Source organism: Aythya ferina (genome assembly GCF_964211825.1).
Source record: "Aythya ferina genome assembly, chromosome: 4".
NCBI classification, from domain to species: Eukaryota; Metazoa; Chordata; class Aves; order Anseriformes; family Anatidae; genus Aythya; species Aythya ferina.
The window spans coordinates 58,158,920-58,174,165 of NC_140300.1; positions in this window are offsets into that span (position 1 = coordinate 58,158,920).

Below are 15,246 nucleotides of genomic sequence, written 5' to 3' on the forward strand. Positions count from 1 at the left end.
CAGCTTCCTCGTGAGGGGGAGTGGATGGGCAGGTACCGATCTATTCTCTTCAGTCCCAAGGGATAGGACCCACGGGAATGGTGTCAACCTGCGGCAGGGGAGGCTTAGGCTAGACATCAGGAAGAGGTTCTTCACTGAGAGGGTTGTCGCACACTGGAACAGGCTCCCCAGGCAAGCAGTCACTGCACCAAGCCTGTCAGCATTTATCATTTGGACTGTGTACTTAGTCCCGTGGTCTGAACCTTTTGGTAGACCTGTGTGGTGCCAGGAGTTGGACTCAATGATCCAGTTTTGGGCCCCTCGCTACAAGAAGGACATCGAGGTGCTTGAGCGGGTCCAGAGAAGGGCGACGAAGCTGGTGAGGGGCCTGGAGAACAAGTCCTACGAGGAGCGGCTGAGGGAGCTGGGCTTGTTCAGCCTGGAGAAGAGGAGGCTCAGGGGTGACCTTATTGCTCTTTACAGATACCTTAAAGGAGGCTGTAGCGAGGTGGGGGTTGGTCTATTCTCCCACGTGCCTGGTGACAGGACGAGGGGGAATGGGCTTAAGTTGCACCAGGGGAGTTTTAGGCTGGATGTTAGGAAGAACTTCTTTACCAAAAGGGTTGTTAGACATTGGAACAGGCTGCCCAGGGAAGTGGTAGAGTCACCATCCCTGGAGGTCTTTAAAAGACGTTTAGATGTAGAGCTTAGGGATATGGTTTAGTGGGGACTGTTAGCGTTAGGTCAGAGGTTGGACTCGATGATCTTGAGGTCTCTTCCAACCTAGAAATTCTGTGATTCTGTGATCCTTAGGGGACCATTCCAACTCGGGATAATCTATGATTCTATACCCGCCTTTGGTTTCAGTGAGAATTCAGGCCCTGAAAAGAGCCAAAGTTTCTTCTGGATGGTGTTTTTTCTGAATAGGATAACTTCATTTCCCTTTTGAAGACTTACAAGGATGTAGTAACAAAAGCAAAGGCAGAAAACAGCACCTGAGGCACAGGCTACTTTTCAGCCTGCGGCAGACTATAGGTATTGTTATAAATGACTGAGTCCCAAATAGGGTTACAATCAAAGTTTACAATTTATTAAAGGAATAGAGGTAAGCAAACAGCGCTGGGTGCGCCGGGAGTCTCTGCTCCACCAAGACGCACACCAGTTACATCAGGAGGCTGGATGATATTTCACAGGATGATATCATCATTTCAGACAAATATGATCTACGTAGCGTGAAGTGTTCCGGCATGCTTACACTCTGCCGAGGGCCCGAAAATGGGACCTTCATTTTAAGACTGCATGGAAAAGAAAACAAAACCAGCAACAAAACAGAAGGAACTTTTCCTTCACCTATTATTTTTCCTTCATCTATTATTTTGCAACTCCTGCAGGTGTCCACAAGAAATTTTGCCCCACCCATTCCCCCCAAAAAACAAAGAAACAAAAAAATACATTGTGGCACAGAGGCATAATTTCAGTTCACACCAGTAGACGTTCTTCTCACTGAAGCGCAGTTAAGCCCCACAAAGTGCCAAAAAACTGCCAAAATGTAATGTACTTACAGGTTAGTTTTCTATGTTCGCATTATTTACTTGTCTGGTCTTGCCTTCAGGGCTTGACCTGTCTGGGGGCGGGGGTGGGAACATGCAATGCCGTGCAAGGTTGTTTGGGTGTATGACTGACAACATGACTTTAAAATTTTGAACTGTTTGTACAGAAGCAAAATACAGAAGAGTACACTATCCCCAAGGGAAACGTGGAAACTACCCGTTGCTTCTCAGGTTTAAAGTTAAAAGGTGTAAGCATCTGTTAAGGGGTAAGAAAAAGTGTAATCAGCTGTTTGAGTACAATTCTTACGTATACAGGTGCAGTGGGTTTACGTGGCAAGGTTTTGGTAGCAGGGGGCCATAGGGGTGGTTTCTGTGAGAAGGATCTAGAAGCTGCCCCATGTTTGGGAAGGGCCCCACTGCTGACCAGAGGCGAGCCAATAAGCAATGTTGTTTTGCACCTCTGTGAGAGCATATTTAAGACAGGGAAAAAAAACGCTGCTCCACACAGCAGCTGGGAGAGTGAGAGGAGTGAGGAACAGCCTTACAGGCGCCAAGGTCGGTGTAGAAGGAGGGGGAGAGGTGCTCCAGGCGCCAGAGCAGAAGTCCCCTGCGGCCTGTGGTGAGGACCATGGTGAAGCAGGATGTCCCCCTGCAGCCCATGGAGTGCCACAGTGGAGTGGGGTTCCATGCTGCAGCCCGTGGAGGAGACCACAGTGGAGCAGGTGGCCCTGCACCGATGGAGGCTGCCGCCTGTGGAAGACCCCTGCTGGAGCAGATTCTGGGCCAGACCTGTAGCCCGAGGAGAGGAGCCCACGCAGGAGCAGGTGACCTGGCAGGAGCTGCTGCCTGTGGGAAGCCCACACCGGATCAGTTCATCAAGGACTGTATCCCGTGGGTGGGACCCCCAGTCATAACCATTGGGACCTCCAATGTCATAAATTATCAATAAATATGTCTGGAAAAAAGTGTAGCCTTCTTTTGATGAGAATTTCTGGTCAATCAAAATGGGCTTTGTTTTCGGACATGATGTAAATGTTCCCTAATACTTTTTAATTTTAGCAAAATATTAAAAATGGTTGCTCCTTTCTGCTTTGTTTCAGCACAAAGTTTCTTCAATAACTTTTTAAATAACTTGAATGCCTTTTCAGAAAGTCATTTAACTCTGAGAGTCAAAGTTAATGAAATATTCTGAAATCATGGAAACAAAGTGTTACATTTGGATATGGCCTAGTGCAATGAGATATCAATTCGTTATCCTATTCAAGACAGGAGCAGTATTTGAAAAAATGAGCTATCCTGGCATGTGAATACTATTTCTCATTGAATAGAGTTCTAAGACCATTTTGTATGATTTTTGTTTACCATGCAATTTAATAAAATACTCTCAATTGGGATTTTCTGAATGGCAGGTTGTTTCATTTGGTCCTGAAGAGCGTACATCTAACAAGCTGGACTAAGGAAAAAAGAATTACCAGTGAAAATTGCTCCTTATTTTCACTGTGATGTCATATACATACGGGTGTGCATGGAACATATACATGCACACATTCAAATAATAATAATAATAACAATAACAATAACAATAATAATAATAATAATGATAATAATAAACTATTTACAAATTTACATACAGAAAAGATTTTTATCTGGCATGACTGACAGAAACATAACCTTTCATTCTTCTGCTAAATGGACACATGATGTCCTTGAATAACTCTGTTGAGGTTACAACAAAAAAGACAATTACCAGCAAATAAATTTTCATAACAAAGAAATGAAAAAATATTCCATAGAATAAATAGGTACATGAATGTTTCCTTAACCCTTATTTAACAGGTTGGAAAAAAGCAATATGAAATTAAACATTCCTATATATCCATTTCACAATTTTTTTTTTGCTTTTGCACTTTGTACTTTCTAAATGTGAAAATATAGAACAGATGTCTTATGAATTATTTATATGCCATAACAGAAGCTGATTGTCACATGTGTATTTTGATACTGAATAATTCATGTCTAATCTGCTACATGTGCAGAGGGACTGATCCACTTCTTATTGTAATAGACATTTAGATGATCAAAATTAACTGAGTTAATTTTGATTTACCCTTGAGATATCTTAAGCATGAAGCATAGTAAGAATTCTGATTCTCTCTTCAGAAGTCACCAGGGACCAGTAGATCACTTTAATAAAAAACTTAAGGGATTTCTTATGCTTATCCCTAGCATAAGGATTTTTCATGGGCTTTTCTTCAAAAATGACACATTTTAGAGAAATACTACATGTATGTGGGGAAACATGTCAAACATGAGTATAAATAATAAAAACTGTATGCCAATGTTCTGGGGTGTCATGTGGTTGATAGCTATTGAAACAAAGTTAAGGAAATAACAAAGATCAGGTGGCTATTTCTATCAGTAACCTAGAAGAAACTCTAGCAGAAAATTGGGAAGGGTGCATGAAGTCATATCTGTCAGGTGTAGGAGAATTTGAAAACATAATCACCTTCCCTTGGGAAAAAGAGTTGAAATCTCCAATGTAATAGAGAAAGTATTTTAAAGAAAACACAACCCCGACGAATAGCTATCTTAATAGAAATAAGATATTACTAAGCAGATAAATATACAATATTACATTTGTATCTGAAAAATTATCAAAAAGAATCTTATAAACTAAGGACATCTTCAGATAATCAAAAATGATTGTCACCTGAAATAAAGAAATCACGAAAATGGTCTCATGTAATTTCTGTGATTGTCAATCTTGCTCTTTTTGTAAATAAACAGTTGAATGGAACAGTTTATTTCACTGTGACATTAGACCGGTTTAACTCACTTTTTTACTTAGGAATGTGGACAGTTGTGCTCAGGCATGAAGTGTAATGCAGACACTCATTACAAGATACAGAATAAAATAAAAAGTAAATGATGGGCAGATAATATTTGTTTTATTCTGTTTGTCTCTAAATATATTACAAAGAAGTGAATCCACAAACAAGTTTAATGCCAGCAGTGCAATAAAAAGAAAAAAAAAAAAAAGATAAATTTTACTATAGAATGTAATTTGTAGTACAAACTGTACAGAAATACAATTCATGAATTTATAGTTCGCAATTAATCAAATAGTTTTATTTTCTAATATAAAAAATTGCATAAAGAAGATAGTAAGACAGGGACTGACATAAGTATTAAATTTCTAGCCAGTGACCAGTGCCTATAATAAAGGCATTTTCCTTTCATTTTACAGCGAATTCCCCTAGATCCTTTTTGTTGTTGTTTTTGCTGTTCTGAACATAGAATTTGCTTACAAATGTTAAAAGCAAATCATTCAGTTACAAGCACTTTTGTAAAATTGAGGTATTTCATTAAGATTTTGACATATAATAATAATAAAAAAAAAGATGAAATAAAGTTTGACTTTACTCTGAAAAGGGAGAGTACAGTACTTTTATAGGATTGGAAGTTTTTGTTTTGTGTTTTGTGTTGTTTTTTTTTTTTTTTTTTCTTTGAAAACAACCTTTAGCTTCTGTCTGATTTTCAATGCTGATGTTTCAATGCTTTCTAAGAGCAACGCCTAATACCTTTTCATATCGAAAAATAAGATCTTCCTAACCCTACTAGTCATTTGCCAAGGCAGCAATGTTGTCGAATAAAGGCACTGTTTCATAACAGCTTTTAGGACGGTCATAAAGAATAGTAGAAGACATCTACATAATACAAAGATTTCTGGTGTTTTGTTTATTGCAGAGATTGGCTGCTGTTCACAATCCTCCTGTTTTAGTGACCAAACTTCTACAGGGAGGCAGATCCTCTTCAACATTCAAACAAACTATAAAATAAACTGAAGAACTACTAGGCAAATAAGATTGCTGAGGTTCAAGGACCATAGCTACTCAAATATATCCAACATACTCTTCTCCATTTGTCAGACTTGATTCAAAACTGAGAAAGAGGAGAATTTGGAGAAGGTGAATGACACAAATCTAAGATTAAAGAATATTTGTGGAACAATCCTAAATCCTTTAGTGTTACTGTGGTGGGATTTATATTATGCCTGACAACTGGAGGAAAGCCAAATCAAACTAAAATTAAGATGTATGATTCAAAGATAAAAACAGCTGTTATTTGCATGGATTAAAATAGATGTCAAAACAAATATACATATAGAACAGACATGAAATCTGCCAAATCTAACAACAAGATGGTATGGAGTAGTTGGATGTATTTTAAAGACCTTAGTTTTAAAATTGCTAAAATAATAAAAAGTTATTAAAAAAGAAAAGAAAAAAAAAAAAAAGCAAAATGAAAATAGTTAGACAAAATGGTTACTGTATTGGGCCAGAGGCAAAAATCTTTCAGATGTTGATTACAAGTTTTCAGCATTCAGCAGCAGGCCAAAGAAAAAAGTCTTCTTTTTTGCATCTGAAAAATTGTAAGCACTTCATTTTACTGATCAAAAATGTTTATGATCCTAAGCCACTTCTGTTAATGAGCTGTGCTGAGCAGTCCAGGAAGCTGCTGGCCTCCTGTGTTGTAAGGGTACATTGTTGACTCATGGTTAGCTTGTTTTCTACCAGTACCCCCAGGCACTATTTTTATTTTTTATTTTTTTAACATTGAATACGAGATTTAAGTCCCTTAGTATTGTCAAAGTTGCTAGTCCTACCACTTTTATGTAATTGTCTGTTTCTTACTGATTCTCCTTCCTCTTCCCATCCCCATAGTTTATTAAAACAACATTTATTTTAATGTGGAATGTCTCTGCTCCGTTATAAATCTACATTGCTTCAGGATTTTAGGAAATCGATCATTTTCCTGAAAAATAATGTCATTTTCTTTAATCTTAACATGTAATGAATTAATGGGTCCAAACATTATTCTCTCTTCCACAGTAATTCCATGGTAAACCCATTCTGGATTTACCCTTCTTTTAGGAGTAAAAGTCAAATGATATCAAACTAAGACAACACTTCAATTCTTATGGGAAATGATGTCTGGACAGGTATTTGTCATACGACTATACAGTGAAATAAATTAATAACATAAAATATGATATAATCATTTCCAAAACATGAGATTTTTGCATCATCTCCAATAGAAATGTATTTTAATGTTTTAATTTTCAATAATTGTTTAGTTCTACTAATCCTGATTTGGTACTAAAGAGCTTAAAAGTAATGCAAATTGTAATTATATTTCCAGCTGGGGAAATGGCACCATATTATTTATTATTTGTTGGTAATAATTAGATGCCCAAAACAGGTATTAAATGAGTGCTTTAGAAATGCTAAGGTCAAAGCTTATCTATTATCTATATTATCTATACCTATCTATTAATAGTTCTGGTTGAAATTATTTCCTGCTATGAGTTGATATATTTTTAAAAAGGCCCTGAAACAGTAACATTCTGGTATTTGTATTCAAAAGTAGAAAACTAGAATGACATTAATCTGCTTAGTGCAAACGTCCTCCTTGTACATTAGCTGTAGCACTCTGTCTGGCAGTTCTGCTAGTCTGGAGTGAAAAGTAAATGCTGCATTTCTGGGGACTGTAATGAGATAAAGGAAGCAATATCAATCAGGGATTAGAAAAAGAAGGGTTTTGCATGGTCCATTGTCCTGCTTTTGGCTCAGGTAGAGTTAATTTTCTTCATAGAGGTTCATATGATAATGTGTTTTAGATTTTTGATTAAAACAGTAGTGATAGCACACCAGTGTTCTTACAGAGCCAAGGACTTTTCAGCTTCTTGTGCTGCCCAGCCAGAGATATTCCATACCATGTGGTGTCATGCTGAACAATAAAAGCAGGGATAAAGAAGCAGGAAGGGGGGATGTTGGTACTGATGGCATTTGTCTTCCCAATAAACTGATGTGTGTGATGAACCCAGCTTTCCTGGAAGTGGCCGAACACCTGCCTGCTGATGGGAAGGAGCAAATTACCCCTTCTTATGCTTTGGTTTCACATGCATATTTTGCTTTGCCTAGTAAACTTTCTTTATTTCAACCTGTGAGTTCAAGCACTATTACCTTTGCCATTCCTTATCTTTCTTCCTTATCCCATGTGAGAGAGTGGCTGGGTGGTACTTGGCTGCCTGCTGGGGTTAAACTACAACATCCATATATTCCAAAGGGAAGAAGGGATTTTCAGACTACAACAGTTTTTTTGTTTTGTTTTGTTTTGTTTTGTTTTCCTGCTGTTTCTGCAGCATTTCAGAAAATTGTACATACAATTAGGAAACTATTCACATTGTAGTTAAAATATGTATAGAAGCCACAAACTGTGTTTTGTACAGCAAATATATTTGAAGAAAACATGAAGTGCTTTCAGATAATCAGATGAGTCCTCAGAGTATAAAACATTAAATGTTTTTTCTTCTTAAATAGATTGCATTGTTGTTTAGCATTAGAGAATGTGACATAATTTGTTCATTTTTTCAGGATCTGAATTATACCTGAAAAAGAAACTGATCAGTTTTAAACTTGTGTACTTGTAGCATAGATCTTAGAACAGGTTCTTCTATGTAACAAAAACACTGCTTGGACTTGCAAATATGACTCCTAATGCAAATTCCATAACAAAACCGAATCTTTGCAGCCGCAGCTTTCTAACATATTATAGAGGATTATTTAGAAACATAAAATTGTTTAGGTTGGAAAAGATCCATAAGATCATCATGTTCAACATTCAACCTAACACTACCTAGTACACCACAAAGCCATGTCCGTAAGTGCCATATCCCATGTCTCCTAAAATATCTCCAGAATTTGGGACTCTACCACTTGCCTGGGCAGCCTGTTTTAGTGCCTTTCCACCCCTTCCATGAATAAATTCTTCTTAATTTTCAACCTAAACTTCCCCTGATGCAACTTGAGACTATTTCTTGTGTCCCAAAATTTAAAATTTATTTATTTACAATTAAATATATTTTCCCCACTCATTCCATTCCTGATGTTTACGGTTTTGGCACTCAGAAGAGAAAGTTGTACCTCTGTTTAATGATAGATGAAATAACAGATGTGTGAAATCTAGCAAGAAGGTGCATACATTTAGTATAGTATAAAGTGTCAAAGTCATTGACATTAATTTGTCACTTGAGGAAAGAAATGCCATTCAGAAACAGAATAGGAAAAAAGTTAGAGGAAATGATAGTGAAAACAGCTCTTACAGAACCTTTTTTTTTTTTTTTCTTCTAAATATAATATAGCGATGTTGTTACTTACTCAAATGATACATTTAAAATGTAAATAGTTTTTTTCCAAAGGTACTTTCTAAACTTCAAAAGATATAGCGCTGTCCCTTTGCATACTTCTAAACAGCTGAAATGCAAATATCTCCTTTCATCGGTTTTTGGATTATGGTTTCTAGGTATTTGGCAATTTACCATGGTAATGAAAATGCTGGAGCTTGGGAATGTGCCATGAAATTGCAATGGAATGTACTATAATTGCTTTTAATGGGTATAATAATGACCAAGAATTAAAAAATATATTTTGAATCTACTAAAAGTTAGGGCAACCTTATTATTATTATGTTTTCCTCTGTCTTTTCTGCCTGTTTTTCCTTCCAACTCATTTTTGGGAAAGGAAACTAATTTGTCTTCAAGCTAGTAATCAGACAGAACTGATTTACTAGCAACATGCTCCATGCAGTGATGTGAGGCATTATAATGCCAGAAACAGACTTCAGTTGTATCCTTTTGACACATTACTTTTATTCTGTTTATATTTTTGCATATTATATTGCTTATTATATTTCAATACTTTTACTTAAATAGTTCCCTCTTTAACCTTCAGTACACCAGTCAGAATTTTACACATATGCTGTAGCATAGGTAAATCAGACCTGAATACATTGATTTACATATTTTCATTTTCTGGGGCTTTTAAAGAGTTTTGAGGACAATCAAACTCTTAGCAGTTCCTTTCTTACATTACTGTTTTTTATGGAAAAACTGTTGCCTATGGAAGAGCATTCAGACAATGAGAAACAGAAACATTTAGGTGCAAAATCAGGAAAGTACTGGGAAAAAGAGTAAAAAGGTCATTTTGTCAGGTTGTACACCTACAAATGATATATTTTACTTGTTTCTCTTAAACAGTCTTTGACCTCTTGGCAACTCTGGTTACCACAGTTTAAATGGCAACATATACAAGCAACAGAATGATTTTCCAGGAAAAAAGACTGCGCGGTAATATCAATATTCATAACAATCTAAGGTAAAAATCACAAATTTCACTGTTTTTCTAAGAACGCATACTATGTTGTATATGCTCTATGAAAGAGTCTAAGGGAAGAGAGGTTGAAGAAAAGATTTTGGGGAGAACTTAACAGGCTTTATTCCAATGTCTATGTGGAGATTTTCAAGAAGACAGTAAGACTCAGGAAGGACAAGAGACAAACAACATTGAAACGGAAGAGATTCAGACTGGATATAAGGAAAAACTGTTTCATTATGTGACAGTCAGAAAGCTGAAGAGGTTCCTAAAAATGTTAGCAATCTTCATCCTTCCACTTCAGAACCTTATTGGATAAAGCGCTGAGCAACCCAGTCTATTCTCATAGCTGACCCCATTTTGTACACTAGGCTGGAATAGAGATCTTCTGATTTCCCTTTTGAATTGTCTTTTCCTATGATCCTAAGGCTATAAGAAGATTCCTAAGATCATAGGAAATTCCTAAAGCAGGGAACAGATCACAGAAAGTCTATTCTATAGTAATAATAATATTAATAAACCAAACCAAACAAAGCAGAAAGGAATAATATTCTTCTTAAATTTTATCAATTTTGGAATGTTAATCCAGGGTTACACTACACTAATACAGATTTAATGACATGCCAGATTGTAATTTTTCTGCCTATAGACGTCTTTTTTCTCCTCTCAACAGGAAGTCTCTTAATAGAACAGCTAAATTGTAAATGCTAAGATTTCAAAAATTATGCCTTTACATGCCAATTAAGTTTTTAGTAATATATTTCAAATAATGGCTAATATAATTCATGTGAGAAAGAAAGCTTGGTTTATCTTTCTCCAATTGTATTTCATCTTATAAAAGATACTACCTCTCTCTCTAAACCTTGACCTGCTTATATCTCCAGACCATTATCGGTATGGATACAACACCACTAGCACTATTTGTTTCTCCTAAGTTCATAACTGTTAGTTATGATCTTGAAACACAAAGATTCAGTTTCAGGGTTTCTGCTTGATTACTTTAATAAAGTATAAGGACATATTTAATTAATCAGTCATATACTAGACAGTGCATAGATTTACATCTGGCATTTGCTATTGCACACCTCAAAAGCAAATTCTTTTTTCTTTTTTTTTTTGATATTATTATTTTTATTTTTTTCTTTTTCTTTTGGTATTCTTGAAAGTACCTTTCTATCTAAGGGGAATTCCAGTTCTCCAAGAGAGGAATTTTGTAATTGAAAGAACAAAACAGAGTTGGCAGAAATGAATAATTAAACAACAACAACAACAACAACAACAACAAACCACCTTCTCTCCTAATTAGATAGTGTATACTGTCTTCTTAACTTTGTTAAAATTTAGAATTTGCTTTGTGAAGTGTAGGCTAAACAAGGTAGGGTTGCATAAACAGAGAGATGTTATTGCCTGCTACTTCCAGAACATTGGCTGCAAGCCCTGTGGTAAATTGCCTCAGAAGTCTGACTGCATGAAGCTAGGAAAAAAAATGAAGACAGGTAATCTCATTTTTTTCCAACATAACATAAGAACATCTGTGCTTTAAATTGTGGTCAATAACAGGAACAGACTATAAGAGACAGGTCAACTCTAAAGTAGACAGTTCCCTTGTTTTCTTGTTTTCTGGCAATGAGGGGGGGTAGAGCCTTCCTGACTCAATGGTAGATTTCAGATCACAACATCTAGAAGCCAACAAATCGAACTATACTTTTGAATCCACTCACACTTCTGGATGGAAAAAGATCCTGTGGCAATAAATTATTATATATATTCTCTCTATATATAATAATTTTGTAATGCATATGTAATATGTATCTCTCTCTATATATAGATACATTTGAATATATAATTCCAGAGCTGTTTACTTTAAATCTGGACCTGCAAATTGAAATGGAATGTGGGGAATACTTGAAATCAATTGCCATTAGAGAACGACACTGTTTTCTACATGAGTTACTTGTGCAATGATGAAATATGCTGTAATTAGCTCTGTTTCTTCAACTCTGATATGATGGAGAGATCCAAATCCTAAACTGGGTTTTTCATAACATCAGAGACAAAAGTCTCTGCATTTTGTGATTTGTTTGGTGGACACAACATCTTTTTGTTTTCTGTGATATTTTCAGCTCATTATGGCAAAGTTTATTTTGTTGATGCATAAATACAAAGCACAACATCTGCTATGTAGTGTTGAAGCACTGGGAGAACAACACTTGCAGCTTTCCAGCTTTCCAGAACAACCCTTTCCAGCTTTGCAGTCCATCCTGTCTTATGCATGGTCATAAGACACCCAGTAGAACCATGTAGTCCAGTAAACCCCATACAGCTGTACTAGTTAACATTTGAAAATGTTAACAAGTTCAGACATTTTATTTTTTTTTTTCCTTCTTCATAACAACAGCAATACGTTATTCCTGAAAAGGGAAAATAACTCTGCATTTTTATAAGTCACTTTGATATATTGTGACAAAAGGTGATACATAAGAACCTGACATTATATCAATTATTCCATTAAGTTATTATCATAACAACCTTTGTATTGGATACACAACATAAGTTTTGCTTTTTTTTTGTACCAAGCATTTCTTCTGCGTGTATAATTATACAGTGGTTATCTCAGTCTAACTCATATCTAATTATGTAAATAAATATATATGCCCTCCAACTGTTTTTTGCATACTGTTCTGACCTAGGAACCATGCCTTTACTTGCTCATATTCATGGCTTAGAAGTGTTGGCCTAAAGCTTCTTTACCTGCAGTTTTATAAATAAAGATCTCATAGAAGTTTTCTTCTTCTTCTTTTTTTTTTTTTTAAACATATTTTTACTGTCATTCAAATATGAATTTCTGGCAAATCAAAAGTGATTAAACTGGCAAGAATATTACAAAGGCTGCATAATTTTTGTACTAGAATTCAAACACTTTTCTGGAATTTTATAAAAAATTAGAACAAAGGAGAGATGCACACATTTATTTTAGTTTGGTGGGTAAGAAACTGGCATGTTAAGACAAAAGTTTTTATTGTGTAAGAACATTTTTTCATTAAAAAATCACACCAAACCAAGCAGTTCCTATGGTCATCTTTTCCACAGACCACTAACTATGTTGTCTGTCTTTATGTGTGCATCTATATTTGATTTTTTTCCTGTTAAAATATTAGAAAGTCTAATTTCCTCTCCTCTCCTCTCCTCTCCTCTCCTCTCCTCTCCTCTCCTCTCCTCTCCTCTCCTCTCCTCTCCTCTCCTCTCCTCTCCTCTCCTCTCCTCTCCTCTCCTCTCCTCTCCTCTCCTCTCCTCTCCTCTTCTCTTCCTTTTTTTTTTTTTATTTTCATTTTTTTCCCTTTTCTTTCATTTTCTTTCATTTTCTTTCCTTTTTTTTTTTTTTTTTTTTTTTTTTTTTTTTTTTTTTTTTTTTTTCCCTGTGCTTTTCTTTTCTCTCCCTCACAGATGAAGTGAGGATCCCAGAAAGATCCCAACAAATGATTCTTTCCAATATATGTTTCTGAGGAATATTTAGCCATACTGAAATAGAAATTTTTGGTAAAAATATTTCCCAGTTCTAACTATTGGATATAAAACACAGAAATGTGACATTCCTGGATGATGAAGTGATGTCTAGCATAATTTGTGTTTACTGATTTAATGAATTAATACCATGCCTTTGTATGGAACCAAGTATTCCCATAAGCCTTAACAATTTAAGACAGAGAACAGTATTTATTATACTTCCAAAAATCACTATACTTGTATGATTACACAATCATAGATGAGGCTGGAAGGTTCTTCTGGGAGCCATGTAGTTGAACATGCTGTTGAAAGCAGGATTGACTACAGAAGTTTGCTCAAGTTTCTAATAACTCCAAGAATAGAGACATGAAAACTTCTCTGGCCAACCTGTTCAACAGAATCACAGAATCACACAGAATTTCTAGGTTGGAAGAGACCTCAAGATCATCGAGTCCAACCTCTGACCTAATGCTAGCAGTCCCCACTAAACCATATCCCTAAGCTCTACATCTAAACGTCTTTTGAAGACTTCCAGGGATGGTGACTCCACCACTTTCCTGGGCAGCCTGTTCCAATGTCTAACAACCCTTTCAGTAGAGAAGTTCTTCCTAACATCTAACCTAAAACTCCCCTGGCTCAACTTAAGCCCATTCCCCCTCGTCCTGTCACCAGGCACGTGCGAGAACAAACCAACCCCCACCTCGCTACAGCCTCCCTTGAGGTACCTATAGAGAGCGATAAGGTCTCGCCTCCTAGAAGAGGAGGCCTGAGCCTCCTCTTCTCCAGGCTGAACAAGCCCAGCTCCCTCTGCCGCTCCTCATAGGACTTGTTCTCCAGGCCCCTCACCAGCTTCGTCGCCCTTCTCTGCACCCGCTCAAGCACCTCGATGTCCTTCTTGTAGCGAGGGGCCCAAAACTGAACACAGTACTCGAGGTGCGGCCTCACCAGAGCTGAGTACAGGGGGACGATCACCTCCCTAGCCCTGCCGGTCACACTGTTCCTGATACAAGCCAGGATGCCGTTGGCCTTCTTGGCCACCTGAGCACACTGCTGGCTCATATTCAGCCGACTATCCACCATCACTCCCAGGTCCTTCTCCGCCTGGCAGCTCTCCAACCACTCATCTCCCAGCCTGTAGCTCTGCTTGGGGTTATTGCGCCCCAGGTGCAGGACCCGGCACTTGGCCTTGTTAAACTTCATGCAGTTGGCCTCAGCCCATCAGTGCAGCCTATCCAGATCCTCCTGCAGAGCTTTCCTACCCTCCAGCAGATCGACACATGAGCATAGCTTGGTGTCATCTGCAAACTTACTGAGGGTGCACTCAATGCCCTCGTCCAGATCATCGATGAAGATATTAAAGAGGACCGGCCCCAGCACCGAGCCCTGGGGGACGCCACTAGTGACTGGCCTCCAACTGGACTTGGCTCCATTCACCACGACTCTTTGGGCCCGGCTATCCAGCCAGTTTCTAACCCAACGAAGCGTGCGCCAGTCCAAGCCTAGGGCAGCCAGTTTCTTGAGGAGAATGCTGTGGGAGACGGTGTCAAAAGCCTTGCTGAAGTCAAGGTAGACCATATCCACAGCCTTTCCCTCATCCACCCAGCGCGTCACTTTGTCATAGAAGGAGATCAGGTTCGTCAAGCAGGACCTGCCTTTCATAAACCCAGTGTTCAACAGTCCTTACAGGGAAGAGGTCTTTTCTCTTATGTTTAGATGAAATTTCCTGTATTCCAGTTTTTGCCTGTTGCCTCTCTCTTTTTTCCTTTCCCTGGGCACTGGGGACAGAGGAGGACGAGTAAGTGGGTTCAAAATAAAAGAAGTCAAGCAAAATATTTATTGTAAATCAGATTGTCTATTCAAGTATAGAATAAAAAAAAAAAAAAGCCCATTAAATCACAGTCTGTTGTTCAAATAGATCACAAAGAACTGTTAAAAAAAAAAAAAAGAGAGAACAAAACAACAACAAAAAATATCTCTTGCTTCATCAGACACATGGAACA